General features: G+C 51.3%; 1 protein-coding gene across 5 annotated transcripts in view; it reads right to left on the minus strand.

Moving 5' to 3' along the window:
* The window catches only part of COBL (cordon-bleu WH2 repeat protein), a 276,082-nt gene that overhangs the window by 175,209 nt on the left and 80,390 nt on the right, over positions 1–20,483 (minus strand). Inside the window, exon 1 of one of the 5 annotated variants that reach the window (XM_047849239.1) lies at positions 7,472–7,582. The exons of the other annotated variants lie outside the window; for them this stretch is intronic. The gene's annotated coding sequence lies outside the window, so the exon portion shown is untranslated. Of the gene's footprint in view, positions 1–7,471; positions 7,583–20,483 lie in introns of those variants that run through there. 5 annotated transcript variants of the gene reach the window in all.

A 20,483-nucleotide genomic window follows, 5' to 3' on the forward strand; every position in this document is an offset into this window, starting at 1 on the left:
GGGGCACCTGGGGGGCTCTGTAGGTTAAGCACCCACTTCTTGATCTTGGCCCAAGTCATGATCTCATGGTTTGTGGGTTCAAGCCCTGTGTTGGGCTCTGTGCTGGCAGCTCGGAGCCTGGAGCGTGTTTCCAATTCTGTGTCTCCCTCTCTCTCTGCCCTGCCCCTGCTCACGCTCTATGCCTGTGTCTCTCTCAAAAATAAAGAGCCATTAAAAAAGAATTAACAGAAAAGAATCTCCTCAAGCAGCCGCCCCAGCTCTCATCACTGACGTCAGTATAAAGGCCACGTCCCCGACCACCTAGCCTCTACCAGGCCATCTTGCTGCCTCCTGGGGTTCCCTCCACCTGCCGGGAACCCAGCACCCACTGCGAAGCGTGCATTTTCTCACCCCTTTCTCCGCACCCCGATCACACCCCCATGCAAGAGCTGCAACCCCGCAGGCTGCAAGGACACCCCGGGATGCTTTTTGTCCAGCTCGGTGTTACATGTGTGCACGCGTCTGCCTGGGCACACACACGGACCTCAGCCAACAGTGAAAAACCTGGAACATTTCACACTAACAAAATGGATGTCTGGCTCTTTCTGAGAAAATAATAATAGATCCTAAAAGGCCCTGAACTGCTTCACAGCAAACACCGTCAGTGTGCTTCCATTTGGGCCCCGGGACTCAATGCCAGACTCCAGGCCATCACATACCTGTCCCCTGCATGGCCGCAGCTACCAGTGCCGCCGGGAAGGCAGGGCTCTCCCCGGACCCTCGATCCCGAATCTCCCTTCCCCTTCCCCCACTTGGCTGGCAACGGGTCTCATGTTCCCTGCCCCTGGAAAACCCACAAGCGTGCCCCCTGTCTGTGCCTCACCATACACCCTGTCCCGTATGCTTTGATCTCTTGAAGACACAGTGAAAAACCACATCTGAGACGCCTCTGTGTGCTCTGGGCTTAAGGACACAGGCTGAGACCAGGGGACTCCTCCTGGCTATGCTGAAGAAGCACTTGGGAAGTTTTCCAAGGGCCCAAGTCCCCACCACGGGCCAATCAAATCTGAATTACCTAAGAGCCAGGGTTATGTTAATGGATGACATTTTTTTTTAAGTTTATTTATTTTGAGAGAGACAGAGAACAAGCAGGGGCAGAGAGAGAGAGAAAGAGGGATGGGGAGAGAGAGAACCCCAAACAGGCTCTGCACCATCAGCACGGAGCCTGACATGGGGCTTGAACCCAGGAACTGTGAGATCATGACCCGAGTGGAAACCAAGAGTCAGGCGCTTATTAACCCACTGAGAGTCACCCAGGCGCTCCAGACGGCAACGTTTCTTTCGAACAGAGGCTCCTTAACATCAAAATGGCACGTGGCTCTGGTTGCAATTTCCGTATCACTTGACGAAGGCAACTGACAGATCATGACACTATGTGCCGATAAAGTTGTGACTTCGTGTTTTGATTTCACAGAATAATACCTGCGCATTTTGAGGAGCGCACACGAGAAATTCCCACGCCAGACACGATGCCTGATGGGTAGATGGAGTCACGGCCCACTTCAGAAGCTGTGTGTGTCCGTGAGCGCACGGACCTCAGGCCGAGAAAGCCGCTCGATGCCAGCCTTAGGCTCTGCACACATACAGCCGCCCTCATTGCCATTCATCTGCCCAGGTAGCAATCTTGCTGCCTCATCATTTCATGTCTCTGGAAGACTGCAGATGCTTTACTGAGGCTGTTTAGAGTTTCAACAGGGTCCTCGTATCTTTAGGTATTCACAAACACTTACTGATGATATTGATGATGAGGATGTTGACAAGGGTGAAAACTATATTAGAGTTTCAGCCTACAAGGGACAGAGCACACTTGGAAGATCTTGAGGCGGGGATGATATTGAGGAAATCTGTCAAGACTGTAATACTGGGCGTCCACCTACGGAGAAAGCTTGGGCGGCTGGTCCAGAGAAAGGCCAGAATTTGGAGACGGGAGAGAAGGGGAGGAAGGGAGGGGAAATGTCCCTGGTAGGCGGAGGGGAAGAAAAATAAACCTGTAACACACATCATAGGAGGAGACATGAAAACAGCATCGCGGGTTGAGTACACTGCCCAACAGGCCACCAGAGTGCTGTGGTTTTTCCTAAACCCGCTTTATCTCATTGGATCCTCGTCTATGGGAACAGAGATTTGCTGCTCTCGTTTTGCTGGTTGGGGAAGAGTGTTCAGGTGGTTCCAAATACCAGCATCCCGCAAATAGTTGGGGATTATCTTTGTCAAGGTCACTGAGAAAGGGGAGGGAATCTGTTTTGTCCAGAGAGAGGCCCAGCGGCTGCAGGAAATAGGGTCTGGTTGGGAAGTGAGCCAAGGAGCTAACTAATCCGTAGCCGGTGGAGATCCTTGATGATCTTCAAGAACAAGTATGGGAACAGCTGCAGGGAGCCACGTAGCGGGGAGCCCCGATGGAGACGGCCAGACCAGCAAGCAGAAACATCTCAGTTCTGGGGACATCCTGAATGAGGGGTGAGGTACCTCGTGGGGAGGATGCATGGACAGAGCGACTGCAGGAGGAAGATGGAGGGGAGGGGCCCTCGAGAGGAGGGGGACTCCACGGTGTCTGCGGTTCCCGGCCTCTGACTCTCGTACAAGGGCTCAAAGCAGGTTATCGGAGAACAAGCTCTGGGAGGCGATGACCAGATGGCTTTCTATGACCTGGGTCTGAGATGACAGTGACATTTCCAAGTGGAGGCAAGTGCAGGCAGGGGAGAGGAGCCCCCACGTAGACTGAGGACACCCATTCTCCGAAAGCTACGGCAGTCCTTGCTCAGAACCACAAACAGCTGCAGTCCCGGCCTCCAAGAAGCCCTCCAGTGGGTTCCTGAGCACCTGCAGTGGGGAGGGGGGCGGGGGCGGGGGGTGCAGAGGCACTGTGGTCACGACTCGGCCTGACCCTGGCCTCCTCCTGGTCTCTGCTGGCCAGTGGGTCTCAATCTCAGACGTCATCCTGTGTGTCCATCAGGATCTGAGCCACTGCGCCTGGATCTCTTCTCTCTGGACCTCAGTTCTGTTGGGGACACCGGGAGGGACACTGGCGGCTGGGCGTAGGACACATCCAGGTCTAGTATACTAAATCATGGGAAAATACAAATCCCAAACTACCACTATTGTATTGTATTATTATTTTTTTAAGTTTATTCATTTATTTTGAGAGAGAGAGAGAGCGAGAGCAAGCAGGGGAGGGGCAGAGAGAGAGCAAGAGAGAATTCCAAGCAGGACTGCAGAGCCCAATGTGGGACTCAAACCCACAAACCATGAGATTATGACCTAAGCTGAAATCAAGAGTTGGACACTTAACTGACTGAGCCAACCAGGTGCCCCAGATTCTATTCTATTCTATTCTATTCTATTCTATTCTATTCTATTCTATTCTATTCTATTCTATCCTATCCTATCCTATCCTATCCTATCCTAGGATGGCCACTATCCAAAAAAAAAGGAAAGAAAATAGTCAACATCAGCAAAAATGTGGACAAAGAGGAACCCTCGTACACTGTTAGTGGGAATGCAACCTGGTGCAGCCACTTTGGAAAACAGTATGGAAGTCCTCAAAAAGTTAAAAACAGAACCACCATAATTCCTCTCTGGGTCCGGGAATACCTTGGTGTGGGTTTGGTTCCAGAGCACCGCAACAGAGCAAACATCACAATAAAGCCGGTCAAGTGAACTGCCTGGCTTCCCAGTGCATATAAAAGTTACATTTACACTACACTGTGGTCTCTATGTGGGCAAACAACATTCTGCCTAAAAGTGCATGCCTTACTTTAAAAATATGTTATCGCTAAAAAATGCTAACCACCATCTGAGCTTTCAGGCATCATCTTTTTTGCTGGTGGAGGATCCTGCCTTGACATTGACGGCTGCTCACTGATGAGGGTGGAGTGGTGGCTGCTAAAGGGTGGGGTGGCTGTGACCATTTTTTAACATAAGACAATGAACCTGGCTACATCAATTGACTCTTGTTTTCATGAATGATTCCTCTGTAGCATGTGATGCTATTTGATAGCATTTTACCCACAGGGTAACTTCTTTCCAAATTGACATCCATTGTCTCAAACGCTGCCGCTGTTCTATCAGCTATGTTTCTGGAATGTTCTAAATCCTTTGTTGTCATTCTGACAGTCTTCACAGCATCTTCACCAGCAGTGGATTCCATCTCAAGAAACCACTTTCTTTGCTCTTCTATGTTCTCATGTTGTATCATGAGATGCAACAATTCAGTCCCATCTTCGGGCTCCTCTTCTGGTTCCAGTTCTCTTACTGTTTCTGCCACATCTGCACTGGCTTCCTCCCCTGAAGTCTGGAACCCCTCAAAGTCATCCAGGGGGTTGGAATCAACTTCTTCCACACTCCTGTTCATGTTGATATTCTGGCCTCTTTCCATGAATCACACATGTTCCTAATGGCACCTAGAATAGTGAATCTTCTCCAGAAGGTTATCAGTTGGCTTTGCCCAGATGCATCAGAGGAATCACTATCTGTGGCAGCTACAGCCTTATAAAATATATTTCTTAAGTAAGAAGACTTAAAAATCTGAACTTGCTGCTTGATCCATGGTAGGTAAAATGGATGTTGTGTTAGCAGGCATGAAAACAAGATTGATCTCATTTCCATCTTCATCAGAGCTTGTGGGTGACCAGATGTATTATCCATAAGCAGTAATATTTTCAAAGGCATCTTTTTTTTTGGCAGTAGGTCTCAATAGCGGGGTTAAAATATCCAGCAAACCATGTTATAAACACAAGTGCCACCATCCGGGCTTTCTTGTTCCATCTAAGGAGCACAGGCAGAGTACATTTAGCACAGTTCTTAAGGGCCATAGGATTTTCAGAACGATCAAGGAGTATTGGCTTCAACTTCAAGTTACCAGCTGTAATAGCCCCTTTCCAGAGGGTCAGGCTGTCCTTTGAAGGCAGGCACTGACTTCTCTCTAGCTGTGAAGTCCTGGATGGCATCTACTTCCAATAGAAGGCTGTTTCATCTACACTGACAATCCGTCTAGTGGAGTCCCCTTCATTAATGATCTTCACCAGACCTTCTGGATGACAGGCTGCTGTGCCTCCCCTTGTACTTCTATGTTACAGACTCTACTTTTTTCCTTACACCTCATGAACCAACCTCTGTTAGCTTCAGACTTCTCTTCCGCAGCTTCCTTGCCTCTCAGCCTTCAGAGAACTGAAGAGAGTTAGGGCCTTGCTCTGGATTGGGCTTTGGCTTAAGGGAGTGTTGAGGCTGGTTTGATCTTCTATCCAGACCTTCAAAAGTTCTTCCAGATCAGCAATAAGGCTGTTTTGCTTTCTTGTCATTCATGTGGTTCACTGGAGTAGCACTTTTCATTTCCTTCAAGCATTGTTCTTTTGCATTCACAACTTGGCTGTTTGTTCAAGAGGGCTAGTTTTTCACCTGTCTCAGACTTTGACACTCCTTCTTCACTCAGCCTAATCATTTTAGCTTTTGATGAAAACTGAGAGGCATGTGGCTCTTCCTGTTGCTTCAGCATGCAGAAGCCATTGTAGGGTTAACAACTGGCCTCATTTCAACATTGTTGTGTCTTAGGGAATAGGGAGGTCTGAGGAGAGGGAGAAAGGGTGGAATGGTGGGCTGTGGAGCTGACGAACACGCATGACATTCATCCATTAAGTTCACCATCTTTTCTCATCTGGGTGTGGTTTGTTACACCCCAGAACGATGACAAGAGGGACACCGACCTGATGTTACTGATCCCAAGTCAACCTAACAAATATACACTAAAACCTTGGTTTGCAAGCATAATTCGTTCTGGAAACATGCTTGTCATCCAAAGCACTTGTATATCAAAGCAAATTTCAAGAACCATTGGCTCAGTTGTGATCATGTGACGTTTGGCATCACGTTTGACTCGTACTGTAAGACATGGCTCGTTTATGAAGTTAAAATTTATCAGAAACATTTACTGATCTTGTGGAACACTCGCAGGATAAGTGACTAGCAACCCAAGGTTCTACTGTAATGAGAAAATCTGAAATATTGCGAGAATTACCACAATGTGACACGGAGACCTGAAGTCAGCAAACGCTGTTGGAAAAATGTCGCCAATAGACTCTCTTGTTTCCAGGTTGCCACAAACCTAAGATTTATAAAGGATGTGGTATCTGTGAAGCCCGACAGAGTAAAGCACAGTAAAACAACGGATACCTGCATGTACCCAAAAAAGCAGAGACTCGAAAAGACACACCCAGGGGCGCCTGGGTGGCGCAGTCAGTTAAGCGTCCGACTTCAGCCAGGTCACGATCTCGAGGTCCGTGAGTTAGAGCCCCGCGTTGGGCTCTGGGCTGATGGCTCAGAGCCTGGAGCCTGTTTCCGATTCTGTGTCTCCCTCTCTCTCTGCCCCTCCCCCGTTCATGCTGTGTCTCTCTCTGTCCCAAAAATAAATAAACGTTGAAAAATATATATATATATATATATATATAAAAAAGAAAGAAAGAAAAGACACACCCAGGTTCCCAGCAGCATTATTCACAGTCCCCCAAAGGTGGAAGCAATCAAAGCGCCCGTGATCGGATGAATTAATAAGAAGTGGTAAACACACATTCTGGAATATGATCCAGCCTTAAGAAGGAAACAAAATCTGAAGCACACTACAACGTGGATAACTGAGTGAATAAAGCCAGTGACAGGAACACAAATACAGCAGGAGTTGCCCAAACTTGAGGTTGCTACGGTGGGTCAGGCTCAGAGAGACAGGCAACAGAAGGCAGGATGCCAGGGGCTGGGGGCTGGATGGGGAGCTTCCGGTGAGCAGAGTCTCAGTTTTGTAAGAGGAGCAGTTCGGGAGACTGGCTGCGCCACCCACCACACCCTTAAAAGCGGTTGGCGTAGTCCATTTCACGGTGTGTGTGTTTTATCACAATGCAACCACAGTGATTTCCTCCTAAGGAGATTCGCTGTTCGGTCTGGTAATTTTATCAGTTCCGATGCGTCAGTCAGTCTTCCTGTTGGGGCTCTCGTGCGCCCCTCATCGGGCTCCTTCCTGGGGACCCTTCAGCTCCCACCTGTAGCTCCCCAACACTGATGGGGTTTCTTTGGCCAGCACGCTGGCAGGACGAGAAGGCAGATGCCGAACCTGACGAGGGAGGAGGGAGGCTGGGGGCTGCTTAGAGCAGAGGGGGTGGGTAGGGTTGGACTCCCTCCCCCCAGGAAAGGGATCCCTTGAAAAGCAGGGCTAGAGGGAGGGCAGGCTGTTGAATTAGGCTTCACTGTGCACGAGTGGCCGGTGACAAGGTCTCTGTTGCCTCTCCTTGAACCCTCCTCCACCCAGGGAGCACCCACGATACGTGGGGCTGGGCTGGTCTTTTCGAGGACGTAAGTGTATGCCAGTCTGACAGCAGAAGCCGCCCAGGTGGACAGACCCCGCCCCCCCCAAAACTCCCCTGAAAGTGTGCACTGTCTCCACCTGACCCACCATCATGGCACCATCTAGCTGGGAAGGGCTGCTGCCGTTCGCACGGACCCGATCATCTTCACTCGCCCTCAAAAGCCGTTGCTCCTTTCTGGAAGGTCCATGCAGGTGCCATGCAGTCTGGGCTACCCAGCACCAGGGAGCACGTGGGCAGTTAGGAGGGCAGGTGACCCGGCTGGCACAAGGAAGCCGCCACAGCCACGGGGAGGTGGGGCGGCTCCCACGAACCTCAGGGAATGAGTCACTGAACAAACAGCCCCCCTCCCTCCCCTCCCTCCAGGTGAAAGGCTGGGTGCGCCCCAGCAGAAACCATAAAATGAAATAATACATCTAAAAACACCTCTGGCATTTCCAACGAAGATCATCGATCGGAACGCCCCTCGGTTTTAGCACACGCCCATCCCGGAGCGAGGAGATCTGCTCCCTGAAAGTCAGGCCCTGCAGGGCGCCGCGGGCTGCCCGTCTGGCACAGCCGGGGGCCCAGCGAGTGCAAATTCCAGGGCGGGAGTCCAGGCAGCTGAGTTAAACCCTAACCGCACAGGCGAGCAGCCAGCCTGGAGGAGCCCCGGCAGGGCAGGGCCTGCGGACTGAAAGGGGAAAACCCCCACTGCTCCCCACTGCGATTCCCCGGAGCAGAGTCCAAAGGGCACCTCTGCCGGCTGTTTCTTCTAGGCCTCAAGCACTTTCCCAGTGTCTCAGACCAGTGGACACTGAGGCCGGTGGTCATGCTGATGTCGGCTCACCCCGGCACGCCTGTGCGACTTGTGCCCGTGACCAGGCCGGGGGCCCAGGTGGGAAGCAGGCTGAATGGTATCTGCCTAAAGGGCATTTCAGAGACGAGTCCGGCATACCGTTACTGGCCTCCCGCAGGCTAAATGGGTCCATTTGCGCCATGGGCCAAAGGGGGGTGCCATTCTCTGCCCAGGATTCTTCCAAAGCAGGAAGTTTGCCTCCTCGTAAAAGATTCTAAACGTTAGAACCCAGTTGCCTTGGTTCTCAGGGTCACCTGGCTGCCAGTGTCACCCCGGTCCCCCCTGCCAGCGGCTGGACAAGGCCTCGCCTCTTCCCCACTGGAGGGAGAAGTCTGCAGGCAGGTGGAGCCTGCGGGAGAGTCCCAGGCCGTGACTCATCCGTCCCGGCCTCGCCCCAGACCTCCGAATCTGACTCCACATCTGTCACACTCTGGCTGATTCCTGGGGACCGTAGTGGTTTGGAGGAAGCATCGAAGAAAGAGGATCTGGGGCATGTGGGTGGTGCAGCCAGCGAAGTGTCTGACTCTTGGTTTCGGCTCAGGTCATGATCTCACGGTTCGTGAGTTCGAGTCACTCATCGGGCTCTGGGCTGGTGGCATGGAGCCTGCCTGGGATTCTCTCTTTCCTTCTCTCTGCCTCTCCCCAGCTTTTGCACTCTCTCTCTCAACATAAATAAAATAAACTTAAAAAAGAAAGAAAGGGGATCAGAAATAACAGAGGAGTTTAATAGCAATGCCATGGAACATTATTCTGCACGCTTATGGAACTGTCCCGCAAGCAGGAGCCATGTGTCTCTAAGACCATCATCTCCCAAGCAAACAGGTCAGTCTGCTCCGGTCCTAGAACCAGCAAGCCTGGTAAAATAGTTCTACATGGCCCTCCACGAGCTCATGGTCTCCAAGAGCAGACCGATATTAAACAGGCGATAGCACCGGTAAATACAGAGAGAACGAGCACAGGCAGTGCCACTCCACGTAGGCTGAGTCCAGGAAGTGACTTGTGAGCTGTGATATGAAAAGTCGGGCAGAGGTGGCAAGGTCGGGGTGGGCACGAGGCTGTTCCCAGCAAGGACGGTCATTCAGACGGCACGGGGGCGGGGAAGGACTGGGGATGTGCAGGGAAGGACTTGGGATGTCATACAAATTACAGGAAGGGTGCCGTGAAGGAGGGCAGGGACCTAAGCATGGACTGGACCACGGAAGGCCTTGTTCATTTCCTAGGAACTGCACTGAACAAACAGTGCCTGCTCTCAGGGAGCATGCGCGTGCACGCACACACACATGCACACGCTCATACTAACAGCTCTGGGACAGCTCATACTAACGAGCCAGGGCAACTCAAGGCAGCTGACTGCCTTGAGATCCAAAGGAGAGATGCACGGTTGCAGAAGCAACAACAAAGGATCGGGCAGAAAGCTCTACGTGAGCAGGACTAGAGGAAAGGAAACGAGAGTGTGTTCTAGAACAGCGTGTGCTCTGACGGGGCGAAGACATCAGGGGTTTGGTGTCAGAAGCTAGAGAGACAGCAGCCTGGCTGAGAGTGCCAGCCCTCCTGATGGAACCCTCCAGAAGGTGAGGTGTCCAGGCAGGTGCCAGCCCAGGAAGAGAGGCACTCGGGCAGCCATAGCCCGTGCCCACCAGGCAGCCTCAAGTGGATTCTTGGGGTCGACAATGCATTTCCATTTTGCCCGGAGGTCTTGGTGGGCCAAGCTGGCAGAGACGAGGACGCGGGCTCCAAACGGAGCGGGTGCATGGGAGCGGGCAGGATGGGGACCTGTGCTTTCCCCGTAGCCTCCCCACCCACTCGGCTGGGACTCCGGTCAGTATGCTGTTAGGATGACACAGACCCAGTTAAGCGTCTCCAGAGTGCTCTGCCCTGCGTTCAAGCAGAAACCACCGAACTTCATGATTCTGACGGTGCTGGGTTCAGACCTGCTCACTTGTGCACACAGCAGGCTGGGAAGTGGTAGCTGCACACGCATGGATGTGCCCACGCAAGGCGCTAAACACTCACGAGGTGGGGGCACAGGGGGGGACCCGCAAACACGCCAGGCTCTCTGGCCGCGAGGCCTGAACGAGTCACGGGCTTTGTGAGCTTGGGTTTCCTTGAGGACTGAACAAGGTAACAGGTGTCACACGACTGGCTCAGGACCTGGTAAGGAAGGAGCAGGTGCTCAGAACGGGTCCCCTGTCTTGACAGTCTCTCCTGTGCCTGAAGAGGGTAGCTGACCCACGGCGCAATCTAAAACAGACTTAGTACAGGGCTAAGTTCATTTATAGCAAAAAGATGTGCCTCAGTGGCGTGGAAATTCCGTGAAGTTAAAATGTGGGTGGGCCTGTTTATTTTTTTAAAACCGGTTTCAAAAAGAATTATGGAATTTTTAATTTATATTAAATTTATTTATTTATGTTTACATTAAATTTATTTCACATAAAATAAATTTTTATTTATATATTTATAAAAATATAAATCTATACATACAAACATTTATATATTATTTATAAAAATATTCTATATCATTTATAAAAATAAATTTTTATAAGTTTAATTTTATATTAAATTTTATTTATTTTTATTAATTTAATTTATATTAAAATTATATAATTTTAATTATAGAATTCTGTGAAAAAACCCTCTCTGAAACACATTTTTTATATATCTTTTTCTAAAGTTGTTTATTTTGAGAGAGAGGGAGGGAGCACGAGTGGGACAGGGGCAGAGAGAGAGAATCCCAAGCAGGCTCCCCACTGTCAGTGCAGAGCCCGACGCAGGGCTGGAACTCACGAACCATGAGATCGTGACCTGAGCCAACACCAAGAGTAGGACGCTTAACCGACTGAGCCACCCAGGTGCCCGGAATACATTTTTCTTTAAACCAGAGTTTACCAATCCCTAAATATGTACAAATGGATTAGTTGGCAGCCTAAAAGATAAACGATTTTTTTTAAACATGTGCAATCATTTCAATATTTTTATTTAAATCAGGGACAGGCCACATGGGATCATTTGTACTTGCTCACAGCCACACTGTTCCGTACCAGTGTTGGGTGGGGTTGGGACCGCTCCGCAACAGAGATGGAGTGATATACCCTGTGCCATGAAGGGACGTCAAGGGACCCCAGACAGTTCACACCCAAGGCCCTGCATTGCTTCAGAACTGGCCACACTTGTTCTCTGTTGCCTGAGAACGTGACAAGAAGGTCCTGCCCTTTTAAATTAGCCATGCACAGGGGTATCTGGGCGGCTCAGCTGGTTGAGCGTCCAACTTCAGCTAAGGTCATGATCTCACAGTTCGTGGGTTTGAGCCCCGCGTCGGGCTCTCTGCTGACAGCGGGGAGCCTGGAGCCTGCTTCGGATTCTGTGTCTCCCTCTCTCTCTCCCCCTCCCCTGTTGGTGCTGTCTCTCTCTCTGTCTCTCAAAAATAAATAAATGCTAAATTAGCCATGCAGGATGTTAAACAGGCAACGGGGAATATTTCACTTAACTACTTTTCAGTATCGTGTTTGCCTTCATTATCAAACAGATCCATCAAATTAATGGGATCTTGTTATGTGTGTTAAAAAGCAGAAAATGCATTCCAGATGGCGTGGATGTAAATGACGGTCATCATCTCAAAGTCAAGAGACTAATGTGCACAGTAAGAAAGTGAGCTACAAAGATACCACTCCTCACATGCAAATTGAATGCTGGCGGCCTCAGTCGAGTTTCACCACCACAGAAAGGGAGTGGAGGGTTGTGATTCAGAGCGAGGGTCACGTGGCCATGTGGCCGGCAGCCTCGGATGGAAGCCTGGCTCTGTTGCTCGCTACCTGTGTGATCCCAGCAACTGACGAAGCCCTGTGCCTCAGTTTCCCTACCTGGGAAACAGGAACAACCTCATAAGACCGTTAGGATGATCCAGTGTAACAATGCTTATGAGCACAGAGACTGGCTAGGACTCAAGTTCATGATAAACATTAGCGACTACCGCCTTCTGTAACAAATAACACCTTTTTGTGACTTTTGTGCTTTGTTTTATGTAATTTGTGAAATCTGTTTCATTTTATAGTTGTAAAAGGAGCCTACTTTCCTAGCTTCATGTTTATAGGTACATAAGAAAGCTGCAATTCATGTAATTTAGTAAAAGAGGTCATAATCATTGTGTGGGGGGAGTCACCAGACCACTTTCCTACACCTTATACAAAAAGGAACTCAAAATGGATCAAAGATCTAAATGAGAGACCTGAAACCATAAAATTGCTAAAAGAAAACACAAGCAGCAATCTTCTTGGACATCAGCCCTAGGAATATTTTTCTGGATAGGTCTCCTCATGCAATGCAAAGAAAAGCAAAAATAAACTATTGGGGCCACATCAAAATAAAAAGCTTTTGTACAGCAAAGGAAGCCACCAACAACACAAGAGGCAATCTGCAGAATTGGAGGAGATATCTGCAAATGATATACCCAAAAAGCAGTTCGTATCCAAAATACATACAGAATTTATGCAACCCATTGCCAATAAAACAAACAATCCCATTAAAAATTAGGCAGAGGACCCGAACACAGTCTTTTCCAAAGACGACACACACAGAGGGCCAACAGACACATGAAAAGATGTTCAACATCACTCAACAGCAGGGAAATACCAATCAAAACCACAATGAGCTATCACCTCACACCTGTCAGAATGGCTAAAATCCACAACACAAGAAACAACAGGTGTTGGCGAGGATGTGGAGAAAAAAGAACCCTCGTGCACTGTTGGTGGGAATGCAGACTGGTGCAGCCGCTCTGGGAAACAGTGTGGAGGGTCCTCCCAAGATTAAAAATAGAACTACCATGCAGTCTAATAACTCCACTGCTGAGTATTTACCCAAAGGAAAGGAAAACACTAATTCAAAAAGACATATGTACTCCTCTGTTTATTGCAGCATTGTTTATAATAGCTGAGTTATGGAAGCAACCCAAGTATCCACCGACAGATACATGGATAAAGAAGAGGTTATAAACACACACACACACACACACACACACACACACACACACACATTGGAATATTACTCAGCCATAAAAAAGAGTAAGATTTTGCCATCTGCAACAACATGGATGGATTTAGAAGGTATGAGGCTAAGGGCAACAAGTCAAAGACAAGATGTCATATGATTTCATCTATACGCGCAATCTTAAAAAGCAAAAGAAATGAACAAAGGAAAACAGACACAGACTGATCGCATGCAGAGAACACACTGGTGGTTTGCCAGAGGGGAGGAGGATGGGGGGATGGGCAAAACAGGTGGAGGGCATTAAGCGGAACAGACCTCCAGTTACAAAGGAAATAAGTCACAGGGATGGAAAGGACAGCGTAGGGACTACGTCAATAGCACTGTGACAACACAATGCTATCAATTCTGAGACGGGCAGTCAGACTGGAGTCAGGGGTTCATCAGGTATTTGCCGCTGCACATCCAAAGTTATTTTAGAGCATCTCCAGCTGGACGGGCAGAACAGGAGGGAGCCGGGCAGGAGAGCCATCACCCCACTGATGGCCAGCCGTGCGCGGTCACATTCAGTCTCCCAAGCTGACTGTGTGCCTCAAGAGAAGGCACTTCTGGGCCTGGCACCTTCTAAGGAAGAGGTGGGCAGTGCCTGCCCGGCCAGGACCTCTTCTCTGCCTCCTGAATCATGTCCTGGAGGCCCGTCGGGCCTCAGACTGGGAGGGTCATGTCTATCTTCCAGAAGAGACTTATACCTTCAAAAAGAAGAGAGCCGTGTGCTCCTTGGGGCACGGTCACAGCAACAGCCAAGAGTCTAAGAGCATTCCAGAGCCTTTCAGGATGCACCCACGTGAGTGGTGGATGCTCAGCTCTGACCAGACCTAGGAGGCAGACCCCCTCTCGCACCCATCTTAAGGAGAGAAGCAGGGCTCTCTCTCCCCGCTCTCCTGTCCTGCTCAGACAGGCGCTAACATCCAGTGCCTGTGTGGCCAACCACGTCATGCCCCTGGCTCTGCCCCTCCAGCCTCGGTCCCTTCCCCTGCGACTCCCATCCACCCTGCCCACTTGGAAACCACACCTTGAGATTTGGATTTCAGAGCAACCGGGTTTCTTCTGTGAACGTGTCTTATCTAGGGTCTAGAGTTTCCCTTTCACAAGACACAGGTACAATTTTCTAAAGAAATGCAATGGAAGTTTAGACATATCAAGTGCTTGGTACCTGGAGGCCGGGTGAATGAAGGGCCTTCTGCGGGCACCAATAACATCCTTCCATTTGTCCTTCCAGGGAAAATAGAAGTCCAGGAGAAAGTGGAACCAAGACATCTGACCCCAAAAGCCAAAATTAGGATTAAACTAACTTGGTTGTTAGAAATGAGGAGGGTGGGGGGTGGGGGGGAAATCCCGTGGAGGCAAGTGGGGTTGCAAAGTCGTCTTCACAACCATCCCAATAATGAGCCAACAGTGGACAGAGTGGGGGTTACATCTTCCCTCTCCACCCAGGCCAGGAGCAAGGGACGGGGAGGGAAAGGGGTATTCTAGAAGGTTCTGGAGTGACTTAGATGGAAGCCCCATTGGAAGCAGGAGGCCCCTGTCAGAAAAAATGCCTTCATCTCTGCCTGATTTCCACAGGCTCCGTCCTGCCCCCTCACGCTTGCTTCCTGTTGAGATTCTGCGTTCACGCCATCATTCTCCATCAAGTCCCTTCAGCACTTTGCTTTGTACTTGTGATACAGTACAGCACCTGGGCACGGCCTGGAAGGCCCCCGAGGCTTCCCCCTTCCACTTCCTGCCAGCCTCAGTCCTGCTGCCCGTTATGTCCCAGCCGCAACCCCTCCTCCAAACCAGGAATAAGCAAGCTCTCCCTTGTTGAGGACTTGTTCGTGCTGTTCCCTCTGCTGGGAATGCTGTTCCCTCTCCTCGGTCCACTCCTAGAAAGGCCACCCCCCCAATTCCTAACGAGGCCCCGTTGTTCTCTAGCAGGGTCTTGGCTGGTTTCTTCTCCGGTGCTTCTCCAAACCTGCACTCGCAGGTCTTTGCTGGGCTGTTTTAAGACCAGCCGTGACCCTGGACTCACATTCTAAGGCAACGGGGGTCAAGACTTTCCCACTGACCACCAGCAAACACTCAGCAACCACCCGCTGTATGAGCGAGCGAGTTCTCTCTGCTGGGATTCAGCTGCCGTGTCACTGGCCGAGTTTGTCAAAAACTAAGGCAAGGTGAATGTCCAGACACCCAGAGGATGGCAGGCTGTGCTGAAGGCACCCAGAGCTGGTTAGGGAGCCCCCAGCCACCCGATGGCCAGTGACCCGCTCTCACGGCTCTAAGGACAACGTTCACCTGGTTTTCGGCTCTCAGTTTCTGAGCACTTACGAGCCAGCCCGTGCCAGGCATTTTGTGTATGTTCACCACTCACGGCAGCCTCCCAGGGCAGGTTTATTCTCCCCACCTTACACTTGGGGTGACTGGAAAGACTGGAAGGCCAGCGCAGCTCTTTCTGAGTGCATGACGCTCCTCGGGGCGTGACGTCAGTGCCACTGCCCCTCCGTCACCTCCTGAAAGAAAACCCGCAGGGTCTCGGGCGGCCTGTGGGGGCAGTGGCAATCGGCAATCGATGAGAGAGGGGAGGTCAGGAAGCACCCTTTGGTGAAGTTTCAGGCACAGTCCTGGGCACACGCCCTCTGCTGTGATGTGGGGTCTGGACAAACCTCGCTTCTAAGTAGATCGGGGCTCTAGACTCCTCTTAGATGCCATGAATCACAGGCACTGTGTTCAACACCCAGGGAACAGAGAAAAGGTGGCGTCAAGGGGAAAGGGAAGACCAGTCCAGGGCTCATGTCCAGGGCTGCGACAGCCCCCGGGTCAGCCCTCAGGGCTCTCGATGCCTAGAGGGCCGGGGACTCCTCTAAGGATCCGATGTGGCCTAGAGGTCCTCTCTCTGGGCAGGATGCCACCTTCACGCACACACTAGCTTCACGAACCACCATGGGCGATCAGACACCCTGGGTCTGAACCTCCGCGATACTCTCCTCAGAGTCGGGCACCTCCCAGGATCAGGGCAATGTTGCCTCGAAGACAACAGTTCCTTCTAATCAAATGAGGAAGGTCCCCCAGACACTTACCCTGCCGTCTCTGCCTTTGAAAACAAACCTTAACCCAAGAGGAACACTGAACAGAAGGTGCAGAGAAGTAACACGGGCTAAATATATATATTTACGAAGCTCTCAAATGAAGAGGCCGTCTCCAAGCTGCAGCTTGAAGAAGGGCAACAGAAAGACCGTAACACGACACTGGTCCAGTAAAACAGGGGGAAATGGCTTTCCCCAGAAAGATGCTGCAGTTCAGGGCAAGTCTGCCCCGAACACAGTTTTGTACCCACAAAGCATCCACCAGCCCCAGGGAAATGTTTCTGCAGCCAGAAAGACACAAGTCCAGGGGCGCCTGGGGGGGGCTCAGTCGGTTGAGCATCTGACTTCGGCTTAGGCCACAATCTCGAGGTTTGTGGGTTCAAGCCCTGCGTCGGGCTCTGTGCTGACAGCTCAGAGCCTGGGGCCTGCTTCCGATTCTGTGTCTCCCTCTCTGCCCCTCCCCTGCTCATACTCTGTCTCTCTCAAAAATAAATAAACATTAAAAAAAATAATAAAAAATGAATAAAAGACAGATGCAAGTTCAGATCTAGCAAAGATACCTCCAAGCTGTGTAAGCTCCAGAAAATGACTACTTGGGCAGGTTACAGTAACATGCAAGCCTCAGTTTCCCCACGAGTCCATCACAGAGCACTTTCAATGTTCATCTGACGCAGTTAATGTGGGATTAAATGCTTCCATGGAGCCAGCGCTCAATGTTGGGTAGCTGTTACAAATATTTTTACGGTTATCAGCCGGTTTACCGTGTGGGACCAAAAACCCACAGAAAACCAACCTTCTGTCTCCACGAGAGTAGACTAGAAGCTAACTCCTCAGGGTGCTCCAAAAAGGCTCATTTCTGCAGCAGACGCTGTCAATACCGACCACGAAATCCTACTCACCACTATATTTCACCATTTTGACCCGGGTTTGGGGGAAGCTCTCAGCAATCGAGCATAAAAAGATTAGCTTTCTTGATAGGATTTCTTGATAGGATTCTCAAAAACATAAAGACAGAAGATATCCGTAACACTCGCCAAACTCTAGACTGGGTCCTGCCTGTGTGGGAACCCTGTTATCTCTGCACACATCAAGTAACTATTCAAAGAGGAACACACGAGAGCTGGGTCCCCCAGCATTCCCCAACCCCCGTGCAGTTAAGAAAGCTTCGTAGGTGTGGATCACTTAACCAGCGGCGAGCGCTCCCTGATGGAGCCGCTCCTGCTCCAAGGATCTGATACAAACCAAGAATCAACCGATACAAACCAAGAGTTAACCTCAACGTCCAATGATACAAACCAAGAGTTAACAGCATGTTACTGCGAAGGTCACTAGTAACAAGCAGTGTTTGTTTCCTGAGGTTGCAATGTTCTTATCAAATGGGATGAAATAGATCAGAGGAGAAAACTTACTGATTCGCAAGCCACCTGGCAATGTGTGCACACATCCCAGGCTGTCCCCTGTCCCCTGTCCCCGCCCGGAGCAGCCGGCTTTGTCCCCTACAAGGAGAGCGGAGGGGGCTCTAGGCTGGGCCAGCGCAGGTCCCAGGAGATGAAGGAGGCTTCCCTGGGCCTGTGTGGAGGCGAAGCTGTGCCGTGAGAACAGGCGGGGAGGCCTTGGACCCGACCCAGCCTAGTGACTTATTAATAAAGGTGCCGCCGATGCACGGCTTTGTTCCCAAGCTCCCTGCTGTGTGCGCGTCCAGCCAAGACTCACAAGATGCCTGTTCAAAGTCACAGACCTTCAGACGTTGGAAAATAAAATATTAAAAGGAGGAGCCGGGGGCACCTGCGTGGCTCAGTCGGTTGAGCATCCGACTTCGGCTCAGGTCATGATCTCACGGTCCGCGAGTTCAAGCCCCGTGTCGGGCTCTGTGCTGACGGCTCGGAGCCTGTAGACTGCTTTGGATTCTGTGTCTCCCTCTCTCTCTGCCCCTCCCCTGCTCACACTCTATCAAAAATAAATAAACATTTAAGAAATTTTTAAAGAGGAGCTATTGGGGAGAGCAGCCGACTTTCCTCCCAAATTGCCTCTTCCTCACAAAGCGCACCTGCTGCCTTCTCCAAGGAGGCCCGTGAGGTCCACGCAGGGGCTCCCTTGGGGAGAAGGTCTGATTATTCTTCCAGAACCAAGTCCGGCCTTTCGCTTTGCCACCCGCCTACCCACACAACCAAGCATCTGCTGCACCGGTGGAAAGCGATTTTTGCCATGCAAAGGCACGACCTAGCACCTTCTTTTCCTGAAGAGTTTTTATTTTTCTTTGCCTCCCTCTGTAGAAAACTATGCGACAAGAGGCTCATTGTTTCCTTGCAGCCAGTCGGTCTTGCAGTAGTGTGGTTTCTCAAGCTCGAAACCCATATTCGGTTTCCACCAAATGCCACTGTCCCAGGATTACAAATGACACTGCCAAACAGATAATGTGTACAGGCAGACACGCCCACGGGCCCTGTGCGCCCCAGTTCCCAGCCCGCCCAAGGGCCCGGGGTCCCGGTGAAGGCACAGCGGGTTTGAGGAGGAGGGGATCCGGTGGCCAGGACAACACCCTTCCCCTGTGGCCCCCCCAGTCTGCTCCCTGTGAGCTGCAAGGTCACCCAAGCTACCTGCTTCCCAGGCAGGCGGTCCCCAGAGTTCTGGTCAACCTCCCTCTTGGGCTGGGGGTGGCAGGGCCAGTCCAGCACAGTCTCCTGGAGGAATGGAGGAGCGCCCAGCTGCCCCCAGACACCAGCCTCAGGGCACAGAGGCCACACCCACACCTGGCCCCACCTCCCTCCCACAGCTCCAGGGACAGTACAAGTCCTGGCTCCTAGGCAGTTTCAAGTCCACGGATGGGCTGGCCGCCTCTCCTTTCAGTCAGGGCCTCCACTGTTGGCTGGCCTTCAACTCCTCCTCCTCCCCCTGCTTTCCTCCTCCATTTGCCTTCCTTCTCTTCCTCCCGTCCTCCCCCTCCTCTCCACCATCCTCCTCCCTCTACACTTTCTTCTCTTCTTCCCCCTCCTCCCCACCCTCTTCTTCTCCCTCTACTCTTCGCCCCTCTCCCCCCTTCTTCTCCCTCCTCCCCTTCCTCCTCCCTCTCTCCCTCCTCCCCCTACCTTCTCTTCTCTTCTTCCCCCTCTTCCCCATCTTCCTCCCCCTCGCCCTCCTCCCCACCCTCTTCTTCTCCCTCTACTCTTTGCCCCTCTTCCCCTCCCCCCTTTCTTCTCCGTCCTCTCCTTCCTCCTCCCCTTCCCCCTCCTCCCCCTACCTTTTCTTCTCTTCTTCCCCCTCTTCCCTATCTTCCTCCCCCTCTCCCTCTTCCCCATCTTTGTCCCCCTCTCCCTCCTCCCCCTACCTTTTCTTCTCTTCTTCCCCCTCTTCCCCATCTTCCTCCCCCTCTCCCTCCTCCCCCTACCCTTTCTTCTCTTCTTCCCTCTCTTCTCCTCCTCTCCCTCCCTTTCCTTCCCCTCCTCCAGTGTCTGTGCCAAGTTGGTTCCAACTCTGCCAGGCTCCACCCCATCTCCTCCTCCTGGTCTCCACTCTGCTGGACTCTTACAGAATCTCCCCTGCCACTGCCCCTTGTGAGTCCCATCTCCATAGGCTGGGATCAATCTTCCTCAAGGACAGCTCCGTTCAACCACGCCCCTGACGCAAACACCTCGGTGGTCCCCACAGCCCACTCGGTTAATCCCAAACTTCCCTGCCTGAGATGCTTTATCCCAATGCTGTTTCCACCACACCTCCCACATCACCCAGGCTGCGGTGACACACAGGAGGGACTCTCTCCCCTCCATCTCATCTCCACCTGTAGCTCCTTTGCCAGCTCTCAGCCCTTCATCACCTCCCAGCACCACTGCCAAGCAGTGAAAACCTCACACAATGTAGCCGACCACCAGTAGCCTCCATTTTCCTCATCTGTGCAATGGGGACAATACCCACGCCTTCTCTACAGCATCATGGAAAGATCAAGTGAGCTCACCCTTCTCAGATCCACGGACCGTGCCTAGCATCTGAGGCTTCAGCTAGCACCTACCGTGCCACAGCGTGGAACGGGGCTGTCCTGTTCTCACGCCTCCATGAAGCCACAAAGCTGAGAATCCTGTGCTCTAGATGCCAGAAGTGCTCCCACAAGCCCTTGCCTGGAGGAAACCCCACTGGCTGCCCATCCCCCATCCAGCATATTAAAGAGAAGAC

Source organism: Prionailurus viverrinus, chromosome A2, assembly GCF_022837055.1.
Source record: "Prionailurus viverrinus isolate Anna chromosome A2, UM_Priviv_1.0, whole genome shotgun sequence".
Taxonomy (NCBI): Eukaryota; Metazoa; Chordata; class Mammalia; order Carnivora; family Felidae; genus Prionailurus; species Prionailurus viverrinus.